Source organism: Lissotriton helveticus, chromosome 6, assembly GCF_964261635.1.
Source record: "Lissotriton helveticus chromosome 6, aLisHel1.1, whole genome shotgun sequence".
Lineage (NCBI taxonomy): Eukaryota > Metazoa > Chordata > Amphibia > Caudata > Salamandridae > Lissotriton > Lissotriton helveticus.
In genome coordinates this window covers 670,003,060-670,016,009 of record NC_136067.1, presented here as the reverse complement: position 1 = coordinate 670,016,009, position 12,950 = coordinate 670,003,060, and positions in this window count along the sequence as shown.

Genomic DNA, 12,950 nt, shown 5'->3' with positions numbered 1-12,950 from the left:
TCTCTTCACTCGCGTAACAGTCGCCAGGAATAAAGATTCTGACCTCAACGAGCAAGCCGGATGGTAAAAGGCAAGTCTCTTTTGGAGGTACTTTGCTCCCACCGCATGGAGAGCCTTGTAGGCCAGAGTCATTGCCTTAAAGGCAATCCGTTTGCGGATGGGAAGCCAGTGCAGCGTCTGCAATAGACCCGAAGCGCTGGCTCGTCTATTTAGACCGAAGATGGCCCTGGCCGCCACGTTCTGCGCGACTTGGAGCCGCTGCAGCAAGTACTCTGGTAGGCCCAGGTAAAGAACGTTCGAATAATCTAACCTAGAGCCGATCAGAGCCTGCACGGTCAGCTTCCTGTGCTCCTCAGACAACAGAGGTAAAAACCTCCGCAGCATCTTTAGTAGGCCAAAACAGGTGCCAGTCACCCCGAGGATCTGGGCTTTCAGCGTTAGCCCCTTGTCCATCTTAACCCCCAAGTTCTTAGCCATTAGGGAAGAACAAGACGGGGGGAACATATCGATGGGCCACCAGGCCTGCCAGATTGGCTCTGTGTCGCACCCAAAGAAGAGTACCTCGAACTTATCGGAATTGCACTTGAGGCTGTTCAGTTGGAACCATTTAAAAACAGCCCCGAGGCAATCCCGGATACTCTCTCCATCAAAGTCTCCACCTCTCTTGCAGGAGAAGAGGAGCTGGGTGTCGTCGGCATAGGATACGATCTGGGCTCCAAATGACTCCACCAGCGCCGCCAGAGGGGTCATGAAGATGTTAAAGAGGGTTGGGCTCAATATAGAGCCCTGAGGGACCCCAACTCCCAAAGGCGGCATCACGGCGGAGTCTGGAGAGGCCCAGACCGTTTGCCGGCGGCCAGCTAGAAAGGAAGAAAACCAGCTGAGCACCGTCCCCCGAAGGCCAATCTCATAGAGTCTTGCGAGAAGGCCATCATGGGGGACGGTGTCAAAAGCCGCCGACAAGTCCAACAACACCAGCATGACTTTGCCCCCAGTATCCAAAACCCCTTTAATGGTTTCAGAAACCTCAAGGAGCGCGGTCTTGGTGCTGAGATTTGGACGGAAGCCAGACTGGGTGGCATGCAGGATCTCGTGAGTCTCCAAATAGTTGGAGAGCACCATCTGAACGTGCTTCTCCAAAATTTTTGCGAGAGCCGGCAGCAAAGAAATAGGCCTGTAGTTGACTGGGGCCTTCGGATCGAGACCAGGCTTTTTAAGCAGCGGGATGACCATTGCCTGCTTCCAAGCCGGCGGAACCACTCCCTGGCTCAACGAGAGATTCAGAAGAGGGTTCGTCAATGGATTAATCACTTCCGCGATCTTTCCCAAAAATTTGGCCGGGCAAGGGTCCAATGGCGACCCAGATTTGAGATTGCCCATAAGCACTAAGGAGGCAGGGGCTGACATAGATGGAAACACAGCCAACGTAGCGCCATGCGAGGCCAGAGGGAACGTGTCAACCTCAGGTTTGAACGGCCCTGCAGGTGCTCCAGATGGAAAGGAGTCCTGTATAAGTTTGATCTTGCTTGTAAAAAAACAAGCGAGATCCGCGGCCCAGGATTCAGAGGGCATCTCTTCAGATGTATTGGACCGAGGGGAGATGAATTCTCTCACTATAGTGAAAATCTCCTTGCAGGAGTTGGAGGCCGCTTCTATCCTCCCTGCAAGGTAGGCTTTTTTCCCAAGGCGAATGTCCCGGTGATAGGCCTTAACCGCCGCCTTGTAGGTCAGCCTGTCCACACTATCGTAATGTGCCCGCCAGGCCCTTTCGGCTACCTTACACTGCTGCCGCATAGCCCACAGTGCAGTGGTAAATCAAGGGGCCGAAACCCGTTTCGATGTCGAGCGGGGGGGCAGCACCGGGGCTAGATCATTAAGCCTATCGGAAAGCCATGCTTGCAGGGACTCCAGATCTCTCTCCAGATCGCCTGAGAGGAGGCAGGGATGATCCAGGGCGGCCTGAGCCAGCATCTCAGGGGTCACACGATGGAACGCTCTAGACACTCGGCCCCGTTGCTGTGGCACAGAGATGGGCAACCTGGCTATGCCTCTGATCGCAAATTTGGCAAGCCGGTGATCAGACCACAGCACCGGGAGAATCTCTTTCACCACAAGAGTGGATGTGGAGAAGACCTGGTCAAGAGTGTGCCCCTTAACATGCGTAGGCCCCTGCAGATAAGGGATAAGGCCCAGCGGGGTCATAGCCTCAGATAGCTTAATAGCGGCCGGGTCAGACGGATCGTCCATCCGAAAGTTGAAATCCCCAGCTACTATACAATGTTCTGCTTTCAGGGCCAGCCCCAGCAAAACCAAATCGAGGTCTTCAAAAAACGTTCCAGGCGGGCCGGGAGGTCGATATACTAATAATCCCTTTACTGATTGGTGCGGAGCTAGAGTGATCGAAAAAGCAAGGGACTCGGAGCCGCGGATGTCATCCGCAGACAAGATGGTACACACCGTGCCCTTCTTAACCACCAGTGCCACCCCCCGCCAATGAGGGAAGGCGAGTGAGGGGGAGTGAGGGAAAGAGAGCGGAAAAGGGAAGGGGTGTGAGATACAGACAGGAGGAAGTGTAGTGGGGGAAGGGGACTGACGATGAGTGAAGGGAAGTGACAGTTACGAAGGGGTATGAGGGTGAGGGAAGGTGAATGAAGTAGAAGTAAGAAAATTAAGAGAGAGGGAAGGTGAGTGAGGGAGAGAAGAGGAGTGATAGAAAGAGAGAGGAAATGAGATTAAGGGTAAGGGAGAGAGAGGGACAGAGTGAGAGAGAGGGAGAGCAAGGAACTGAGAAGGAGTGAGGCAGTTAGAGTGAGTGAGACAGAGGGAGACAGGGAGAGAAAAATGGATGAAAAAAAGTCAGGGAGGGAGTGAACAAAGGGGAGTAAGTGAGATGGAGTGACGGAGTGAGGACAGAGGAGTGAAGGAAGGGGAGTGAGGGAAGGTGAGTGAGGGAAAAGTACTGAGGGTGAGTGAAAGGCGGTAACAGTGAGAGAAGGGGTATGAGGGTGATGAAAGGGGAATGAGAGAGAAGGAAGGAGATTAAGAGAGAGGAAAGGGGACTGAGGGATGAAGTAGGAGTGAAGGAAACAGAAAGGAAAAGAGGGAGAGAGGGAGAGGGAGAGAGTGAGAGAGAAAGAGAGGGAGAGCGAGTGACTGAGAGGGACTGAGGCGGTTAGACTGAGTGAGACAGAGGGAGAGAGAAATGGAGTGAAGGGGAGTAAGGGACTAAAGGAATGGGAGTTAGCAAAAGTGAATGAGGAAAGGGGAGTAAGGGAAGGGGACTGATGGATGGAGTGAGGGAAAGAGAGTGAGGGGGAGTGAGGGAATGGGAGCAGGAGAAAGGGAATGGGAGTAATGCAAATAGACGAGAATATGAAGTAGGGGAAGAGGAGTGAGATTGAGTGTGGGCAGTGAGGGAAGGGATATGAGGGTCAGGGAAAGGGATTGAGGGACAAAGAAGCATATTAGGATAGAGGAAAAAGTAGTGAGTGAGAGAGAATAATTTATGGAAAGAGAGAGGAAAGAAAAGGAAGATTGGTGGAGAGAGAGGGAGACAGTGAGAGAGAGAAAGAGAGGGAGAGTGAGGGACTGTGAAGGAGTGAGGCAGTTATAGTAACTGAGACAGAGGAAGAGACTTAGAGACGGATGGAGGAAAGGGGAGTGAGGGAGGGAATAAAGGAGGGGGAGTGAGCAAAAGGAAGTGAGGGAATAAGAGAAGGGGAGTGACTGAAAATGAGTGAGGGATGGTGTGAAGGAAAGAGAGCGAGGGGGGAGAGAGAAAAGAGTGAGGGATAGAGCAAAAGAAGGGTAGTGATGGAGGAAGAAAGAAAAGAGAAGTGAGGGTCACAGAGAGGAAAGAAGGAGCAGGAGAAGGTAAGTGAGGGTGAGGGAAGGGTACTGATGGTGAGAGAAGTAGTGTAAAGGTAAATGAAGGGAAGTAAGGAGAATGAAGGAAGGGGAATAAGATGAGTAAAGGAGGGGAGCAAGAGAGAGAGTGAAGAAAGGAAAAGAGAGAAAGAGAAGTAAGAGAGTGATGAAAAAGTATTTTTTGTTACTCATACTCACCTTATAAGTAATGAAAAGTTAATAATCTATTTTTAATAAATATAGTATCTGTGGAAGAGAAGAAAAAATTGAGTTATAATATATATTTCACAATACAAAATAATATGTACAATATGTTATATATTTTATTTTTCTGTTCTCAGAATAAATTGAATTTCACTGAAAACAGTACTCATTATATAACAGCGGGCAAACAAAAAAGACAATCAATAAGATTGTCTTTAAAAAACCCATTCAACATTTTCATTAAGAATGTACCAATTAGAAAAAATCATATCTTAAATATCTTTTTTGGACAACATTTTTTTACGTAAGTAAGGAATATCACCAACAATCACAAAGTAACAAAACATTATTACTTCTTTCTTATACACTCTAAATAAAGTAATGTACAAACATATGCTAACAACATTTACCTGAAATAGACATTTTTTGTTTCACATATCATTCCTCATGGGCAAATAGTATGTGTGAAATCCTTAGTTTGGAAGTTACCTAATAGTACTCTTAAGCGTCCGTTTCCCAACCTTCTGAATCAAAAGCACCAACATCTTTTGGACCATCTAACAATGGTTATACCTCCACCCGATGCTATATATCATGTACATAGAACCTTAAACAACTAGCATGCTATCATAATCCCAGCATCATCTCGTATGCTGATGGCACTCTGCTCATCCTTTATCTTACCATTAAAAAAAAACTCTACAAGGGAATAAAAATTGTCACCAACATCTCCAACAACTACAACAAATCTAAAACACCTCTCCCTCACTGATGATCAATATCTCCTGTGATAGCCACATCACCCACTATCTGATACACTTACACTACCTCTACGTCATCTACAATAATTTTTTGAACCTGATCACCCTCACTCACAAAGTACTTTTCAACACTACCTTTCAAGACTACCCGTTCTTAACAGCAGTAATTATCCAAGGCCAATTATTTCGAATAAAATTTGGGTTGTAAAAACACCAGGTAAGAATTTGATAAGTCATAAGGCAAATGTTGTTTAAAAATCAATTGAGTATCATTACAATGAGTCCAGCCTTTTGTACATTTTAAATAAGCTGGGTAATGTCCTGATGTTGTAGAAGGACCATCATGGAAAATAATTGCTACAGTTACAAAAGTTCTTCCTGATATTGACAGTTGAGAAGCCACAATTCTTTTATTAAAGTTGTCAGTTTTCTTCCATCAGGTCTGCATCGTTGCAGCATTAAAATGACATACTGTCCATATCTTTGTATAAATATTGTTGATAACAGTTGTGAGTTACATTGGGTACAGACCATGTTTTGATTTGCTTCTCTAACTAGATTATTAAAAGACACTGATTTGCAGTCTGGTAAAGTCAAATATATAAATCTTTCAGTGTCTATTTTAGTACTACTTGAAAACAAACAATTGTCACAGTCATGTTGCCATTTATAAGAAAATATTTTCAATATCTATACCTTCATCTTGCAATACAACACGCATATACAGTAGAAATTCCTGACAATCTTGCTGAATATTCTGTGAACCAACCAGAACATATGTCTAAAACATTTCGAATATCAGAAACATTTTCTAGTTTAGTTTTATTACTACTACATTTCTCAAACACAGAATTCAACAAACAATAAAATATTTTTGTCCCGATTTTCAACAATTTGTTGTAGTAAAGGTTCAAGAAAAAACCCAACATTAACCACTACATTAGCATAGCAGTTGACACCAGAACTGTTTTCAAACTGAAAACCAACAACCTCTTCAATAAAATCCTTTTTCTTTTTGGTTACTATCACTGATTCATCTAGTTTTTTAACTTTCTCTGCAACCACGCTACAATTTTTCTCATATCTTCTTTTTTGACTTACCACATGCTTTTCAAATACTGGATATTGAGGTAAATTGGGAGCATGTTCTCTTCTTAACCTATTATACTCTTTTACACAATATACATCTGCAAAAATCTTTGTGTCATCAAAATCAATCAGGTGTAACCTAGATAAAGTTCTGACTCGAGCTAAAGCAACATATGCCATACCTCTTTAAACACAGTACTTCCAATATTCACCAAAGCACAATCTACACTTAAACCTTGAGATTTATGAATAGTCACCGCATATGACAAACAAACAGGAAACTGTTTTCGGTGGACATATAAATCTTTTACAAGCTGAACAACGACTCAATTGTTGTACTTCTTCAATTTAATCAAATTTGATTTTCAAAAATTCAATGTCATCTCTATTTGGGTAATTAACAAAATCAACAACATTACCCATTGTTCCATTTACTAAACCTCTTTCCACATGTAAATTACGTCGTAAAAGTATCCGACAATTTATACGTGCATATAGATTCTTTTCTTAACCAGCAGTTTTAGATATTGATTTCTCTAAAGAATCCAATTTTAACTTCAACTTTTCTGACAAAATAATAGTAGCTCCTTCATGCTCTATTCTATCAATAGCTTCCAGTTTTATAATTTCTTGATTTTCTAACTTTAACATTTTTTCATTGAATATTGAACATTCTTGCAGAGTTGGCATCAAGCATATCACTGATTTCTTTTCTGCAATTTTTCTATATATATTCTCTGGAAGAATATTTTCGTTTGGAAACAAATTTGTAAGTAATCGTGCCTGTAAAGCTTCTTTACCATGTTCACTCACTTTTCCAATTCTTATATCTTCAAGAATACTTTTATAATCAGCGTCCTTTGACCTTCGCATATTTGTAATGAGTTCTGAATATTCAAATATGACCAAATATTAACATTTCCAATGCTTCCCAGGCACTTTCTGGTGTCTTCATGTGTAACTGTTTTAAATACTGGCTGTCCTTTCACAGGAGTTAGTTGTAGTAGATCTCCAAAAACTATTACGTGTTTGCCTCCAAATAACACATCATACTCTGTTTTAAGGATGTGTTGCATTCTTAAATGCACAAAGGCAAGCATTAAATTTGATACCATGCTTACCTCATCAATAATGAGAAGTTTCATTTTTTTCAAGACTCTAAAAACTTCACAACAAGCTTCTCCAGATAGCTTGTGGTATTCTAATTTATTTTCATGCTCTACTGGCAGCATCAATAAACGATGTAAAGTAATCCCTATAAAAGTTAAGTGCTGCCAACCCAGTTGGAGCAGTAACAACACAAGAGAGTGACGACTCAGTTCTTTTCTGTAGATAAGTTGCAATTCCTTTAATTAGAAAACGTTTTCCAGTTCCTGCTTCTCCACTCACGTACAGTTGGACAGGTTTAAATGACGTACATGAGCACTCTTTTTTCTCATGATATAAACCATGCTCAATCTGTTCTGTCACTTGATCGTAGATTTGTTTTTGCTCAACATTTAGTACTTTTTCCAATTCTTCTAAGTTTATTACTTCCTCTTGAGCTTGTTACATTGCTGTTTCCACCTCATCCATGGCAGTTGGTGCTTCATTTTGAATAATTGGTTCTCCTAGTGGATCCTGACTCAACGAAGCAGAACTTTGACTGTCTTGAGAACTGTCTCTAGCAATCTCTGCTGCAATTGTAGCTTCTTGCTGTATTTCGTCGTTCAACATTTTCAGATAATTAGTAAAAACAGGACATTCTATAGTATTTTTAGTTGCGTTGAATGAATCTTCATAACTGTCAAAATCTCCAAGTAGTTCCAGTTCTGTACGCCATGGCTTAAAGAGTTGCAAAAGAGCTAAATAGTAAAATTCCTTTTTGTCAGGAGTTTCGCAACTTCCTTCCCTAACATACCAAGATATACACTTTGGTCCAAAAACTGTTTTTGGTGCCTTTTGTCAACTGGAAATGTAGTGTGAATTGGTTTGAAAAAGCAGGGTTCCACTTCTAAACTGTCTTTTATGACCAAACTAAATCTTTGGATGTAAAACCATTTATATGTACAGAGAATTCACTATTGACATTAGGACCAAAGTGTATATCTTGGTATGTTAGGGAAGGATGAATGAATTGGCCTGTGTGCGAGTTGGATGTGTTGTAAATTTGTAAATTGTATTGTTTATTGAGACCTCTATGTAATGTAATGTTTTATATTTGTACATGCACAAAAAAGTTGTTGATTTGTTTATGAAAAAAAGAATGCTCCACTAGTGAAAAAATTAACCAATAAACTAGTGACGTAAGTAAAAAAATGGACCGGTATGCTTTTCTCATAAAGGTCGGCATAAATACTTATCAGTGACGTCCAGTACTGGCAGTTGTGTTGTTCTTTTGATAGTTTCAGGGATTAGAGCAGTACAGTTGAAAGAGTTTAGCAGGTGTTCCTAGGGATGGTATTTCAGGGTTTAGGACAATGCAGTAGTGTTCAAGAAGTATAGGGGGTCATGGTGGGATTGATATTTCTGAGTTTAGAGCAAAACAGTTGTGTTTGCGCAGTGTATGGTATCGTGCAAGGACTAGGAGTATAAAGCAATGCATGTCCTAAAGCCTAACTCACTTCATGAGTACATGTATTCCCATATTTTTAAACACATCAACTAAACAAATTATTCTGCCACATTTTACAGAAATTAATACTGACTCACACTGTGATCTTAGACACATGACAGTATCCCTTGCAATTCAGTAAAATAATTACTACAGTGAAAGAGAGTCTTGCTGGGAGTGCTGTTTCAGGGTTTAGGACAGTGCATTGGTGTTCAGGCAGTGTAGAGGGTCAAGGTGAGACTGAGAATGTAGAAATGAGAATTCACTTAAATGATTACTACATGCTACAGAGACAGTTGCTATGCAATTTCTACAGCACACCCAGGATCTTTATTACACAGCATGGAGACTATTTGGGCATTAAGAGGCCTGACACACATGCTGCATAGGACTTTGTAGCACTAAATGTCCTAAGGCCTGACTCACTCCATGAGTACATGTATTCCCATATTTTTAAAAACATCAACTCAGCAAAGTATTCTGCCACAATTTTGTGAAATGAAGACTGACTCACACTGTGATCTTAGACACTTGACAGTATGCCTTGTAATTCAGTAAAATGATTACTACAGTGAAAGGGAGCCTTGCTGGGAGCGCTGTTTCAGGGTTTAGGGCAGTGCAGTGGTGTTCAGGCAGTGTAGAGGGTCAAGGTGAGACTGAGAATGTAGAAATGAGAAGTCACTGAAATGATTACTACATGCTACAGAGACAGTTCCTATGCAATTTCTACAGCACAACCAGGATCTTTATTACACAGCATGGAGACTATTTTGGCATTCAGATGCCTGGCACACATGCTGCATAGGACTTTGTAGCACTAAATGTCCTAAGGCCTGACTCACTCTATGAGTACATGTATTCCCATGTTTTTAAACACACCAACTCAGCAAAATATTCTGCCACAATTTTGTGAAATGAAGACTGACTCACACTGTGATCTTAGACACATGACAGTATGCCTTACAATTCAGTAAAAGGATTACTACATTGAAAGAGAGTCTTGCTGGGAGTGCTGTTTCAGGGTTTAGGACAGTGCCGTGGTTTTCAGGCAGTGTAGAGGGTCAAGGTGAGACTGAGAATGTAGAAATGAGAATTCACTGAAATGATTAGTACATGCTACAGAGACAGTTGCTATGCAATTTCTACAGCACCTCCAGGATCTTTATTGCACAGCATGGAGACTATTTGGGCATTAAGAGGCCTGACACACATGCTGAATAGGACTTTGTAGCACTAAATGTCCTAAGGCCTGACTCCCTCCATGAGTACATGTATTCCCATATTTTTAAACACATCAACTAAGCAAATTATTCTGCCACAATTTTGTGAAATGAAGACTGGCTCACACTGTGATCTTAGACACATGACAGTATCCCTTGAAATTCAGTAAAATGATTACTACAGTGAAAGGGAGTCTTGCTGGGAGCGCTGTTTCAGGGTTTAGGACAGTGCAGTGGTGTTCAGGCAGTGTAGAGGGTCAAGGTGAGACTGAGAATATAGAAATGAGAATTCACTGAAACGATTACTACATGCTAAAGAGACAATTGCTATGCAATTTCTACAGCACACCCATGATCTTTCTTACACAGCATGGAGACTATTTGGGCATTAAGAGGCCTGACACACATGCTGCATAGGACTTTGTAGCACTAAATGTCCTAAGGCCTGACTCTCTCTCTTAGTACATGTATTCCCATATTTTTAAACACATCAACTCAGCAAAATATTCTGCCACAATTTTGTGAAATTAAGACTGACTCACACTGTGATCTTAGACACATGACAGTATGCCTTACAATTTAGTAGAATGATTACTACAGTGAAAAAGAGTCTTGCTGGGAGTGCTGTTTCAGGGTTTAGGACAGTGCCGTGGTTTTCAGGCAGTGTAGAGGGTCAAGGTGAGACTGAGAATGTAGAAATGAGAATTCACTGAAATAATTACTACATGCTACAGAGACAGTTGCTACGCAATTTCTACAGCACACCGGGATCTTTATTACACAACATGGAGACTATTTGGGCATTCAGAGGCCTGGCACACATGCTGCATAGGACTTTGTAGCACTAAATGTCCTAAGGCCTGACTCACTCCATGAGTACATGTATTCACATATTTTTATACACATCAACTAAGCAAATTATTCGGCCACAATTTTGTGAAATGAAGACTGACTCACACTGTGATCTTAGACACATGACCGCTCAGCCCTCCACAGGGCTTGGTTGCCCCACTCACTGCTGCTGCTCCTGCCTGCCTTTGCAGCCTCCTGCCTGCAGATTTCTTCGCTCGCTGCCCGCTGCTCCTGGGAATTTCCCGCTGCTCCTGGGAATTTCCCGCTGCTCCTGGGAATTTCCAGCTGCCCGCTGCTTCTTGGAATTTCCCGCCGCTGCCTCCCTGAGGCCCCGCCCCCCTGTGATTCCATTCGCCGCCCCGCTCCCGCCACCCAGCTGCTCCTCCCTCCCGGCTCCTTACTTATGACGCCCCCAGAGCGACCGCGCAGCGGACACGCGCAGTGGGAGCACCGATTGAGCGCCAAAGGTGCACCAAAGGTAAGCCCGTCTGTGCCCGTCCGCGCCTGGCCCGCGCCCAGCGCCAGGACCCCTGGCCCTCCCCGCCGAGGCAAGACGACCCGACTGACCTACGACGCCGCCACTCTCAACCCACTCAATGCCGGCCAGACCCACGCCTGCTGCCGAGCCACCCCGAGACGCACCCACGGACCCTTCACCTGCTGCACCTGCAAGTTCACCTGCCTCCGAACCTGCCCCGCACCCGCCAAGACAAACACCAGCAGCAACCACCTCAAGTGCATCCTGATCAACACCCACTCCGCCAACAGACACGCCGTGGAACTCTGGAACCTCCTCGACGCTACATCACCGGACGTCGCCTTCCTCACGGAAACCTGGATGAACGCCTCCTCTGCACCCGACATCGCCATCGCCATCCCGGACGGGTACAAGATCATCAGGAGGGACCGCATCAACCAGACCGGAGGTGGCATCGCCATCGTCCACAGGAACACCATCCGCATCACGACCGACGTCAACGACTCCTTCGCCGCAGCCTAACATCTCCACTTCCAGATTCACACCGACCCTAAGACGACCCTCAGAGGCACCCTCATCTACAGACCCCCGGGACCATGCACACAATTCAGCGAAGACATCACAGACTTCATCAGCCCGCACGCCCTCCCCTCCACCGACTACATCCTCCTCGGGGACCTCAACTTCCACCTGGAGAACAACAAGGACCGCAACACCACCGCCCTGCTGGAAAACCTCACCAACCTCGGACTCAAGCAACTGGTCAACACCCCCACCCACTACGCCGGCCACACGCTTGATCACGTCTTCTCTTCCAGCAAGTACATCACCTTCAGCCACGGCACCGGACTCCACTGGACCGACCACAGCTGCGTCCACTTCAGCTTCAAAAGATCCACGACACACCACCACCCGCAACAGGTACCTCACAGGAATTGAAGCAAGATCACCGCAGACCAGCTCACCACCTCCCTCAGCCAGAGCCCACCCGCCAACACAACGGTCCCCAATGAAGCAGCCCACAACTTCACACAGTGGCTGATGGCCTGCGCCGACGACCTCGCGCCACTAAAGAACCCTCCCAGCAGACCCAGAAGCAAGAAGGCATCCTGGTTCTCCGACGACCTCAAGGACTCCAAGAAGACCTGCCGCACCCTCGAGAAAGCCTGGCTCCTCGACCGGACCACTGACAACATGACCGCCCTCAAACACGCTACCCGCAAGCACCACCAGCTCATCCGCACCTCCAAGAAGAAATCCCTGAAGGAACGACTGGACAACAACGCCCACGACAGCAAAGAGCTCTTCACTATCGTCAAGGAGTTCTCCAACCCCAGCACCGGCACCAACGACATCACTCCGTCACAAGACCTCTGCGACTCCCTCGCCTCGTTCTTCCACCGCAAGATCGCCGACATCCACAACAGCTTCGGCGCCCCACCCACGCATCCAACCGTCGAACCAATGCCCCCCACCGCCACCCTTCGCACCTGGACCACGGTGACCACCGAAGACACAGCCCGCACGATGAACACCATCCACTCCGGATCACCGACCGACCCCTGCCCACACCACGTCTTCAACAAGGCCGACTCCACCATCGCACCCCAACTCTGGAACATCATCAACGCCTCCTTCAACACCGCCACCTTCCCGGAGAGCTGGAAGCACGCCGAGATCAGTGCCCTCCTGAAGAAACCTACAGCGGACCCCACCGATCTCAAAAACTTCCGCCCCATCTCGCTCCTCCCTTTTCCTGCTAAAGTCGTCGAGAAGATCGTCAACAGACAGCTGACCGCCTTCCTCGAGACGAACGGATCCCTCGACCCCTCGCAGTCCGGCTTCAGAGCCAACCACAGCACCGAGACCGCCCTCATCGCAGCCAC